The sequence below is a fragment of the Nuphar pumila genome, chromosome 6 (assembly GCF_984573655.1).
Source record: "Nuphar pumila chromosome 6, dmNupPumi1.hap1.1, whole genome shotgun sequence".
Taxonomy (NCBI): domain Eukaryota; kingdom Viridiplantae; phylum Streptophyta; class Magnoliopsida; order Nymphaeales; family Nymphaeaceae; genus Nuphar; species Nuphar pumila.
Genome location: NC_143254.1, coordinates 46741914 through 46754876, shown reverse-complemented (window position 1 = coordinate 46754876; position 12963 = coordinate 46741914).

Below are 12963 nucleotides of genomic sequence, written 5' to 3'. Positions count from 1 at the left end.
CAAAGGATGAAAAGAACCATACTAGCTGCAGGAAAAATGGGGATCCGAGAGAGCTATCTTCTTCCTCTAATGATCAAACGAACCACGAATTATACATGCTCGCTAACGACACTTGAGATCTCTTAATGACAATCCATGTGTCATTAGGAAGTGTTGATGACACATCATGAAGTTGGCTTACTACTAACGACAATCCATGTGTTATTAGTAAAATACTGACCAAACATTATTGTTGAAGTCAACTGTTGACTATAATTCATAGGTATTTGTTAATGACACTTTATGTGTCGTTAGGAGTTGTCAACTTGTTTTGGCCATAATTTTGGGTTTCAATATTAGATTAACTTTAATTTTGGTTTGTTTAAGAGTTGAGTCCATCTGATTTAATTCATCTTTTAGACAAAATCCTTGAGAAGGCCATTTTAAAGGCAAAAATGATATTAAAATTATCATTTTTTTGAAATAAACAAAAAACATGAGATCTTTGATATATGAGATGATTAGTCACAATTGAGGTGTCTACCATACCACCACCTCCAATTGTTGGTTTCTTAATTACAGATGCACCCTTTTCCACACTCTTTTCAATGTCATTTCTCTTTTGCAACCATAATGAGTGATCATATCACCCTCAAGGGAATTGTCGGTTGTTTTCAACAACATTCGACACGTGTTAAAAATTATCAAACCTTGATGCATTGACGGCTTTCTATGACACTTTAATCCCGTTATGCATGCAATGTCTTCTAGAGTCAGGGTAAACTTAAATCCAAGGAACTGAAAGGTATTGGCAGCTGGATTCCAGAGATGTGCAATGACATCTACAAGAGGACTTCCACGATTTATCTTTTAAAAATTATCCTAAGTGCATGGCATCTAATCTAATCCTTTGATTTTCAGTCAGATTTTGGTACCAATCGTAGACAACAATCTTGTATAATTGATGTATCAATGCTTCTGGTTCTTCTCTATGAAAACACTTCCTTAAACTAAAGGGATTATTTTTTATTTTTTTAACCTTCTATGTACTTGTGCATTGAAGTTTTCTCTTGTTGAGTAGTCTCTTTCATCCTTGAAACATTTTCTTACGGGAGTCAATTTCTTCATGCTTTATCTTAAAACTCTTGGCATTTAAAGTAGCTACATTTTTGTGCAGTAAGTCAAACGCCCATGCTTGTGGCCATGTGATGCAAGAGCCTAGCAACATATATCTTAGTTCATTTGATTCATTAGCTCATTTGATATTCATATTATTTTAGTTTGGATATTTTCTTATTTTGGTCATTGTAATCGATGTTGAATCTGAGTAATTGATCCATATCTCATTTTAGTAGTAGTAGAATTATGATTTGCTTTATTAATTGATGCTTATAAAAATTAATAGTTTAGGTCTACTGGGATTTTGATTCTTCAAGTAACCAGGAGAACTATGATTAGAGATGCTTGATTGGATTGAAATTTGTTATTTTTTTTATTTTATGTATTAGTTAATTGTTATTTTTTATTATTCTTGTTTTGATAGCATTAATTATAAGAGTACTGTAACTTGATATTTCTTTGTGAATTGAGTTTTTTATTTGCATTAAAGTGGTATAAGAGCGAGGGATCATTGTTTCTATTTCATTCGATAAATGATCGTGTCACAAGGCGTTCAATATGAACATCTGTGGGTCTGTTGAATTCTTTATGGAATCAACAAATAGGGGAAATGAACACGGTGGTTAGGATGATTTTGTAAGCAAACAAAGAACGAAAAACAGACCACAGATTTGCCTTTCTAAAAAAATGTTCAAGAAGTTTATGCAGGATTCAGATGATTGGAGGAACCAGAAAACACATGCACTATGAGATGGCAACAAAGACATTTTGGCCGGTCCTTTACCGGCGATGCCCGATCCTACAGTGAATCTGCAGCAGGTCATCGTGCCACCATCGTCTAGTTGTCACACCACCGGTGACTTTCTCCCTCTCTGCCTCTCCTCGCACAAGAGGACCCAAGGAAAGGGGTCCCAGCCAACACTGCCCTCCTGATGACAAACAACTAAAGGGGGTAGGCCGGCTGGTAGCCAATCTGATCGTCCCCGACTCTCACGATATCCAGCAGCACTATAGAGCGAGAAAAAAAAGTAACGAAAACTCCGTAGCTTCTCCATCTCAACCCGTCGGAAACGCCCTCTCCCGGCGTCCTACCAAGCGGTGAGAGTTCACTCCTGCGCCGGAGAGCACCACGAGCATCGATCCTCCATCAGCGACCTCAACGTACTTTGTCGGCCGAGCTCGCCCTCAAAACCGCCGGACCTCCTGTCCCTCAGCCGATCCACTACCGCCGCCACTACCCACCTGTTACCCGAGGTAGGCAGGGGTTGTCCGTCTCTCTCCCCTCCCCTGTTCCTCAGCTGTTTTCGGTGGAAACAGGCGGGGCCTCCAGCGGCACCCCGCCCGACGACCCACCGCCAGACGGGAGGGCCCGGTGGCAACCCGACCTACCTGAGGGACACTCCCGCCCGCCCGACGCTAAAGAAAAAGGCCCGAGGTTTACCGCCCTCGTCCTTCCTGTCTCTCGGCTTGTCCCAGCCGGAAGGTAAGGCGCCACCGACGGCGCCCCATCCTGAGACTTGCCGTCGGACGGAAGCCACCACCGGCTATCCAACCCTCCGGCGGGAGGGGCCCCCCTTTGCGAACTGGCGAGGGCTCCCTCTTGGCCCTCACGGGTGGGGTTCCCCACCACCCATGGGATCTGCCACGATAGGGCACCCAAGAGACCCCGTTTACTGAACTGGTTCTTAAAATAACCCGGTTTATAGGGGAGAACCAAACCTCAAACCCGGTTTCTACGGGTTTGAGACCGCTTCCTACCCCCAAACCCACCGGTTCCGGGTGTCCTAAACTCGTCTCTAGCACAAAGCCCACCGGTTCCAGCTTGTGGGGCTCCTGTTCGTTATCCAGATCCACCAGGTTGGGTCCTACATCCTCATTTTTCGCTCACCTGTAACACAAACCCACTCAAAGTTAACCCAGATGCCGATCTAAACATGCCCATATTCATTTAAACATGTTCACTACCTAAACAGGTTGCAAAGTACCCGTTTGACCTAAGTGGAACAAATGTAGATCCGATATACTATAATTGGATCCAAAAGCCTTTATAGTTGGGCATTTCAACTTTGGCTCATATAGTGTGAGAAGATCCATTTACCATTATCTTGCACCAACCATCACAGAACGGGAGGCTCCGGGTATTCTCTCTATTGAGATCGTCTTATCAACTTCTTTGAATCAATGCTTTCTAGATTCACACTTGTTGGAGATTGCATCGCTTTTATTGTTCTTAAAAGTTGAGTGAGATTGGAAGAATCGCAAGCGAGATTCTGACTCGAGGGCAAGTCTTTTTCAACCTGAAGAGAATAATAAATGAGTGAAGTGAAATATATTCGGGTTTATGTGGTTCATTGAATCATTTGATATCTATATTATTTTATTTTGAATATTTTCTTATTTTGGTCCTTATAATGGATGTTGGATCTCAGTAATTAATCCATATCTTATTTTAGTACTTTAGTAGAATTGGGATTTGCTTTCTTAATTGATGCTTATAAAAAATGATAGTTTAGGTTTATTAGGATTAGGATTTTTCTTCTATAACTAGGAGATCTATGATTAGAGAGACTTGATTGGATTGAAAATTGTTATTTTCTTTGATTTTATGCATTAGTTAATTGTTAATTTTTATTATTCTTGTTTTGATAGCGTAGGATTATCGTAACTTAGTTGTTCTTTTGTGAATCAAGTTCTCTATTTGCATCACCATAACATAGCCGCCCTTTCAATCTACTCAGTCAATTTCATACGAACATCAACATATAATGAATCAGTCAATCATTTAGAGATTTTTGACAAAATAGAAGGCACAACCTGCAAATAAAAAAGGTGTTTACAATGCTCATTCGTATGAATGTTCACTCATGAAGAACATTAAATATGAAAACAACAAAATAATACATGGCTTTCTGGTGCATTAGATGGGGTTTTTTCTTGAACTCTTCTTTTCGATTGACATCTAAACCTTTTTCTCATGACTTTTTTAATCAACTAAGGTTAGGGCACCTAGGTCGAAGGGCATCACTGAGGAAGAAACAATGCAGGAAATGATGGTTAGCATTTGATTCAAACAAATCCACTAAAAAAAAAACATGGACGATATGATTACCAGCCAAAAACTTGTCATTGATGTGTAGCCAAAGGGATGAAAGAAGGATAAATGCCGCATAAGAGGAACGGTAGGGATTGAGAAAATCAACACCAGTAATAAGACTGAAGATTTGGACAATAAACCCACCACACAGCAAAGCCAACTGCGAAAGTTAGAATGGAAAATGTCTTTGTCTAAGAGTTGGTGTATATATATTTTTTGTATTGGCAAGTTAAGGTTAGGCAGACCCCTGCCTGTTACAAAAGGATATCTCAGTACAACAATTCAATTCACTAATGGAAACCAAACTGGAGGTTTATCATTCCAGATTTTAGTCTCCAAATACAATTCTAACCGGGCAAGGCGCCAAGACACGTAGTTTCTCTCTTCTGCTACATGTATACAAATAATGCGATCAAAATCAAACGACATCTTCCACACCATGAGTTGGCATTAAAGCATTTCAACCTCAAAGAAGTTTGTTCATCATCAATATGATATCCCATCTTGATGATTCAATAATTACCTTCCTGTGATTCAGAATAAGACAAAATATGTATCCAAGCAATCCACTCTGCAGAGTACATGCTCTGAGAGTGGTCCACAAATATTCCCAAAAACAAATAAAAACTATTATGGTCACGGACAATTAACCCAACTCTCCATCGTCCCAATCGCACCGTCCTGGCTCTAGAGGAAACCCAACGACAAGCATACATCCATTCGTGGAAAATTTTAGGATGAACTCCAAAACCAATGCGGAGCACATGACAACGAACCTCATTTAGCACCATGCAACTAATTGAAGACCACGAAGGGTGCTGAGAATAAAAAAAAATGTGGCATCTAATGTCCTAAATTTTTCTTACTACGGCTTGAAATGAGCCCTGTGAAGGCATTTGTCCTTAAAACCATGATTCCTTCATCGAAGAGAGTGCCAGTGGGGATTTTCCAACGCCCAAAGTAGAACACAACTATTTTCAAATAGCAGCAGTAACCTGGCAAGAAATGGAGAGATGATAAGTTGATTCATAATCTTTTTCAAAATAAAACACATGTATTTGCTAGGTGAAACCCCAGCCGCTGCAAACGATCCTGCATAAGTAACCGCCTACTCACGGACATCCGTAGAGTAACAACAGTTCGGGGAATATGAGATGGGAACCAAATGCATTTGTGTAATGGGAAAAGGGTACTTGTTCATCGGTTGGCCTTGCATACCAAGTTTGTGAAGAATTCCCGATCGCCCTACCAAGTCAACTCATTAGTACCTGAGCTTCTACTTATGGTCCCATCAATTTGAGTCATGATCTGGGGAGCTCCTAAAGCCCCAAGTTCATATATGGATGATGTTGACAAAAACATAGATTTCTTGTTGTTGTATCAATCCTCTTTGCCACTGACGTGCTGCTCAGTTTTTTTTATTACAGACACCTTATCCCAATGACCACCAATAAGATAGATGAGAGGTCCGAAGTCCACCCAAGGGCCATACCAGAATAGAATGTTGTGCCCATCTCCAATGCGCCATTTAGCATACGGTTGAATCAATTCAATGCAACTGATCACACCTCTCCATCCCCAAGAATATCCATGATGCTTTCATCTATGCCATAACAACCCCTCTTTAATATACTTGATGGAGACAAGCCTAGCCCAGGGATCCGCACTTTTGGATGCCAAGGATCAAGCTAATTTAGACATAAGAGCCAGGTTCATCTCTTCAAAGCGTTTAATAGCCAAGCATCCTTCCTGAACAAGCAAACACTGTCCCAAGCTAATATATGAAAATAGTTTGAGGGGTTAGGACCATTTCAAAGGAAATTACAGATAATATGTTCTAAGATATTGATCACCTTCTTAAGAAGTCTAAAACTCATGATCCAGAAAATAGGAAAAGAACATAGAACCGATCTGATAAGAACAAGGTGACCTGCTAGAAACAAAAGTCTCCCACTCCAAAGATCAAGACTATGCACCATTTTGTCAATTAACGGTTGACATAAATTAGAAGAGAGTCGGCCAGAAAAAAATGGGCATACCAAGATATTTAAACGGGGATTGATCAATCTTCCAACCAAACATCTGTCTAATAGCGATAATTCTGCCAAAAGGAAGATTAAAAAGAATAAAAGTTGACTTTTCCTTACTAATTTGGAGTCCAGAAACCCTCTCAAACTTATCCAGAATAGACTTGAAGTTTTCCATTGAGCTTTTTTCATCCCTGATAAAAAACAAAGCATCATTAGCATAAAAGCTATGAATCCAATGAAAAGTCTTGATCGAAGACAACGACAATTCTCTCATACTCTCTGCCAACCAAAGTCGCCTAGTAAGCTTCTCCATAACAATAAGAAAAAGATATGACGAGAGGGGTCCCCCAGGCGAAAACCCCTACTGTTTTCGAATAAATTATCAGGCTCTCCATTAACAAGAACGACAAACGATGGAGTGGTGGCACAAGTCATGATATGTGTAATCCAATACTAAGTGAACCCAAAGAAGGCTAGAGAGTTACGAAGAAAACCCCAATCAATATGATCATAAGCTTTTACTAGACCCAACTTAAACAGTATGTTTTGTCTACTGCTGGCCTCTAAATAGTGAACCATCTCATGTGCCATCAGAATACTTTCTTGAATAGTGTGGCCTTTTAAGAAAGCCCATTGGTTACCTGAAATAATGTGTTGCAGGATCCCACAATGTACCAAAATTGCATGACTTAAAAATCCTACTTTTATGTCAAAAAACATGATCTAAAGCATGATTCTTATCAAATAAACTATGTTGAGTACATCCATAAGGTTTAATTGAGAAGATACAACCTACAACCATGATCTATGTCACATGGGTGCGGGTGCGAGGGTGCGGCACTTTCAAAAAACTTGGGTGCGGGGGTGCGGCAAAAAAAGAAGAAGATATATATATATATAATTTGTGCAGGGGAGGGGTCAAGCCCCCTCCCTGCGCCCTCTTTGTGTAGGGGAGGGGTCGAGCTGATGAGTTGTAGAGCATGATTCAGAGTTTTTGCCCTTGCAAAAAGGGGGGGTCAATTTTTTTTTAATAAAAAAATTGGACATAATTTTTTTTTTTAATAAAAAAGTTGGACACAAATGACCCTGGGTGCGGTCAACGCACCCAGGGTCGGGTTGACCGCACCCGGTGCCGCACCCGCGTCGAGTCACGTCAACGCGGGTGCGGCACCCTGCTAGCCGAATCCCTGTGACATAGACCATGATTTATAGCATGTGGGAATAGGTACTCCCGGAGCACCATAGCATTACTCTTTAAGTAAAAGATTGAAAAACCGTGATTCACTTTTGCCATGATTGACATCTGAGTCAAGTATGAAAAAACCACTCCCTGAGCATAATTATGAACAAAGTTGCATTGAGATACTCCACGAAGCCTATAGAATCAGAACATTAACCTTACCAGGCCCTCAACATGTCAAGTCCAAAGCCTTCTCGTAATAATACCAATAAGCTTCTCCAAAAGAAAGGACTCAAATTCCTATAAAACAACGCTCTTGAGAACTTGAGAAACTTACATAATCGTGCCTGATGCATCTGTCTATATAGGTCCATCCAACGATATACATGGCTTCTGAAAAACTTAGATTGCATTACTATGAGAGAACAAATTTGTCAAAAGCTCTCCAAGAGATACAAATTTATAATTGACTTTATTTCAAGGAAAATAATTGACTGCTGCATCAAGAGTGAAAACAATGTATCTGGAGGAAATGATATAAATCACATTAACAGGTGAATGTCATGTCCTACATTTCATGCAAAATTACATAAAATACAAAACTCCAAGAGGAAGCCCACACTCACCCCTTGCAGCTACCCCAAAAAAAAGAAGGAAAAGATACAAGAAAATTTAAAGAATTTCAAAGACTCATCATAGAGTGTTGATCTGCTATTTCTTAAGCTGTTGCAACTCAATCCGCCAAGCTGCTGCTAGCTGCAGCATCAATTCATCTGCTGGAACTCCAACCCAATCATCTGGCATTTCCATAGTTGATGCATCATGTAAACTTAACAATAGGGCTTTCTTGCTTTCAAAATAGATTTCCAAAAAATCTGATCCATTTTCCACCACCAAATCTACCAACTGTAAAGAAAATGAGAGACAAAATCATTTTCAAGTTTTTTGGCAATCCAAAAAACTATCTATGCTTATACTCACCACCAGTATCTCCATTTATACTTATAATTGAGTACAACCCCACATCTTTAATCTTAGAAAAAAGATGAAGCCATTCTGAGTTTGTTTTCCTCCTTGACATTCTTAGTATTTGCTTGACTGGTACTCAATCAATTATTTCTCAAAATTTCAAAATCTTGGTTTCCACAAATGCAGTTGTATTTTCTTGTGTTTATCTTTTTCAAAATGAGTCTTCTCATGCTCCACAACACTCACCCACCCACGCACACACACACACAAAGATATATATATATATATATATATATATATATATATATATATATATATATATATATATATATATAGAGAGAGAGAGAGAGAGAGAGAGAGAGAGAGATGTGTAGCTGCTTAATCCTTAGCAGCTTAAACAAAACGCAACTGTGCTGGCTGTGCAGCATCAGGCATATTTAAATAAAAAAAAGGAGTGTTTTGCATGCCCTACCCTCTCCCTCTCCCTCTCCCTCTCCCACCCGCACCGTTGCCGGAACCTCGCAGGTCGCCGGATGCCGCACTGTTGCCGGAACCTCGCAGGTATGCTCTCTGCCTCCCTCCCTCTCTCAAAACTCTCAAGCCCTCTCTCTGCAACCCTTCAATTTCCTCTCTCTCTCTGCATTCCTCTCATCTCCCTCTCTCTATCTCTCTCTTTCAAAACCGTGCGATGGTTGTTAGGTTCAGGTGGCAGAGAAGGATTTGAAAGAGCAGCTGCTCAAAGCTGGGAAGAAGTTGTTGAAGCCTCCCACGGAGCTCGACGAGCTTCTTCGTCTCCTCAAGGTTGGTTCCTTTTGTCCTGCTTATTTCATTTATTTTCTTCTCCCAAATCTGTTTATTCGATGCCCTTTCCTTCTTTCATCTCATTCTCACTCTCGGTCCATGTCTTTCTTCTAGGGCATAGTATATGTATAATTGGGGGTTTGTGTTCTACTGGGTTGCAAGTGAGTGAGAAACCTTTAAGGTTGAAGAGAGCCTTACGCCACTTCTTGTCATCCGTTCCTTCATTGCTTTCTTTTTCGCTTTTACATTCGAAATCTATGGTTGTGCCTTGGAGCTTCAAATGTTTCTGCATATAGGGGGGTTTGAGGAAACATAATCTTGGGAGTAGCCTTTTTCATTTCTTTGGGTTTTATACAATGCAGTGATGTGTATGCAGCTCAGTATTTGAGTTCAGGAACACAAGAAAAGCCATTTCTTTGAAGGCTAAAAGTAGGACAAGAAAAGGAGTATGATGTAGAAGTAAAAATTTCAAGCTTGATCAACCAATCTTATATTGATCCTTTCTTCTCTTCTAGTTGAGGTGGTGTATCTCAAGATGCAGAATTGGTTGTTTTTACAATATTTGGAGTTTCCTTTAGTTTTCTTCTCTTCTAGTTCACTTGAAATGACATGTTTAATTTGTTTTTATTGTTGACTTAGAAGGCTGGATAAAACCTTGATTAAGCATAAATAAGCTTTTCCATCTTAATCAAGCTCGAACACCTAAACGTGAGTTGCCATAGGTCTTGCTTTTGTTATCAAATGTAGTGGGAAAGATGGGGAGTCAGATCTAAGGTATACCCCACCGATTGAGATTTCTGTTAGGGGTTTTAGGGTTTTTATAGAATATGGCATGTTTAGTTTGTTTATGTCACCATATTCAAGATGAACATAGTCTGAATTACCTGCCTTTGTTATTCATGTAAACAAATATGGGACTTAAGGGTTTGGATCACCGTCCTACAGTAAACTGATGGTGCAGATGATTTAATAGGGGGATGAAATAATTCACTCTTGGTGGTCCCATAGAATTGAAGTGAGCCCTGATGCATATGCCTCACATCAGAGCATATACACGCCATTTACTTTATACATTATTCCTTAAGATAATGAACAACAATTAATATAGGTTGGTAGTATTTGACAGTTCAGTAAAACATGCAAATATAATGATATTGTGATCACTGCTTGTTAGGTTTAGATTTACTATTTAGTTGTTTTTGAAATAGCATTAATGCTTAATTAGGGTTTCAGGGTTGTTTTTTTTCAATTAGCATTACACATGAAAAATGAATGCTTGGTTTTGGTTAGAATATTAGGGGTTTTATTTTATTTCATTTCATCTCACTTTATTCCATTTTACCTGTACTCTTGAAACCTTTGTTTGATCGGATTGTTTCATTTGGTGATAAAGATTTTAGGTGCCTATGCTGCTCAAGAGTGACTTTTGGAACACCTACCTAATTGTTAGGTTTAGATTTACTATTTAGTTGTTCTTGAAATAGCATGAATGTTTAATTAGGGTCTCAGGTTTTTTTTTCAATTAGCATTACACATGAAAAATGAATGCTTGGTTTTGGTTAGAGTATTAGGGGTTTTATTTCATTTCATGTTACTTTATTCCATTTTACCTGTACTCTTGAAACCTTGTTTCATTTGGTGATAAAGATTTTAGGTGCCTTTCTATTTTTTTCTCTTTTTTTGTTAAATGGATGTCTTTGAGTAATTGTGTAAACTTTTTGGTTTAATGAGTTTATCCTTTTAAAAGGTAGAAAAAGGCTGAAGTTATGGACCAAAGTTACCGGAAGCGCCTATGCCTTAGGGGAAGCGCGCTTCCCCGATACGCTCTTCGGAAGCGCGAAACGCGGCGCTTCCGAAACGTACGAGGAAGCGCACATTTATACCAGGAAGCGTGTACCCCTTTAAAGGGGTACGATTTACTTGATGGACAAGTTTTCCCCTTTTGTTAACTTTTTTTTACCAAAAAAATTAAAAGAAAGAGTTTTTTTAATAAGGGCAAAATGAAATTTTGAAAAAACTCATGAAAAACAAAACGCAAAAGAGGGCTTTAGGGTTTCTTTTTCAAGCTTCATCCGAGTCTCCTCCTCCCTCTCTCTCTTAAGATTTGGCAACCGACCGACGACTTTCACCGACGTCCAGCAACCTCCACCGACCGATGATGAGGATGTTCAGGTACGTTCTCTCCTCTCTCCACCGACCGGCGATTCACGATTTTTTCTCATGACATTCTTACGAAAACGAGCATGAAAGCCGACACCCATCAAAACCCGCCTCTTCCCTTGTCTGATGCATCAAAACATTATAGTTGCTTCAGTTCAGACCTTCAATGTTTTTTCATCAATCCTTAAGTTTAGTAACAACAACCTGTGACTCCACGCTCAAATGGGGTCAATGGAAATTGGTCCATCAAGGGGGTTGAACTTTGAAGTATATCAAGTAACATCCAGTGTTATTAAAAACACGCCTCAAGGCGCAAAAAGCGTGCCTCGCCTCAAGGCAAGGGCCTTTGTGCCTTGAGGCACAATCATGAAGCATAAAAGCATCGAGGCGTATGCCTCGAGGCGAGGCGCGCACACCTCATGTTATTGGTCAAATGAGGGTCAAAGCCCTCATTTGACCAACATTAAAATGTTACCCCCGACCCTAATGAGGGTTGGGGGCCCTAATTTGTCTCTCGCAACCCCTCTCTCTCGTCTTTCACAGTCTCTCCTGTGAAATTGTCTACGAAGAGACAATACATAAACAAGCATAAAAACCTTATAAAAGAAGTGCACGAAAGCACTCTCACAACACTTGAACAAAATACACAAAAAGTGTATAAATAATAAACATGCAATAATGCATGTATTTCAATATATAAAAGCAAATGCTTGAGACTCTCAAGCTTAAGAAAATACAAAGGGGGAACACCCCTATTTATACAAGAAGGAAGGAGGCAAGAGGGGGCTCCCCAAAGGAGTCATTCGGGAGCTCCCAACGGTCACAATTGTGACCGTTGGGGGCTCCCCAACGACTCTATTGGGGAGACCCCCAATGCACTTTTTGAGAGTGCAAAAAAGAAAAAAAGAAAAATTAAAAGAATTACAAAAATAATGGAAAAATTACAGCATATTCCAAATGGAATATGCGCAAAATGTAAAATGACAAAAATACCCTTTCGGGTAAAAAAAGGATAAAAATGTATAAATATATATACTTATATATAGAGATACGTATACATATAAAATATGTATACGTATCTCTATGTATATAAGTATATATATTTATACTTACAATATTGATTTTGAGTGTACATTTTAACACCCCCCCTCAAACTTACGGTGTGATAACCGCAAGTTTGTCCAGAAGGAAATGAAATCTAGGCGAACAAAGAGCTTTTGTGAAGAAGTCCGCAAGTTGATACTCAGACGTCACGTATGGTAGATCAATGACCTTCTTCAAGTATTCTTCTCTGACATAATGGCAGTCCATCTCTATATGCTTTGTTCGCTCGTGAAAGGTGTGATTTTTGGCAATATAGATTGCACTTTTATTGTCACAGCACAACTTTGTTGGTTCTTGGATAGGTACTCCCATATCTTCCAAAAGTTGTCGAATCCATACAATTTCCATGGTAGTGGATGCCATGGCTCTGTATTCGGCTTCAGTGGATGACAAAGAGACTTTCTGTTGCTTTTTACATCGCCATGAAATCAAAGATTCACCTAGGAAAACACAAAAACCAGTGGTGGAGTGACGGTTACTAGGGTCACCTCCCCAATCTGAGTCAGTATAAGCAAGTAATTTTAAAT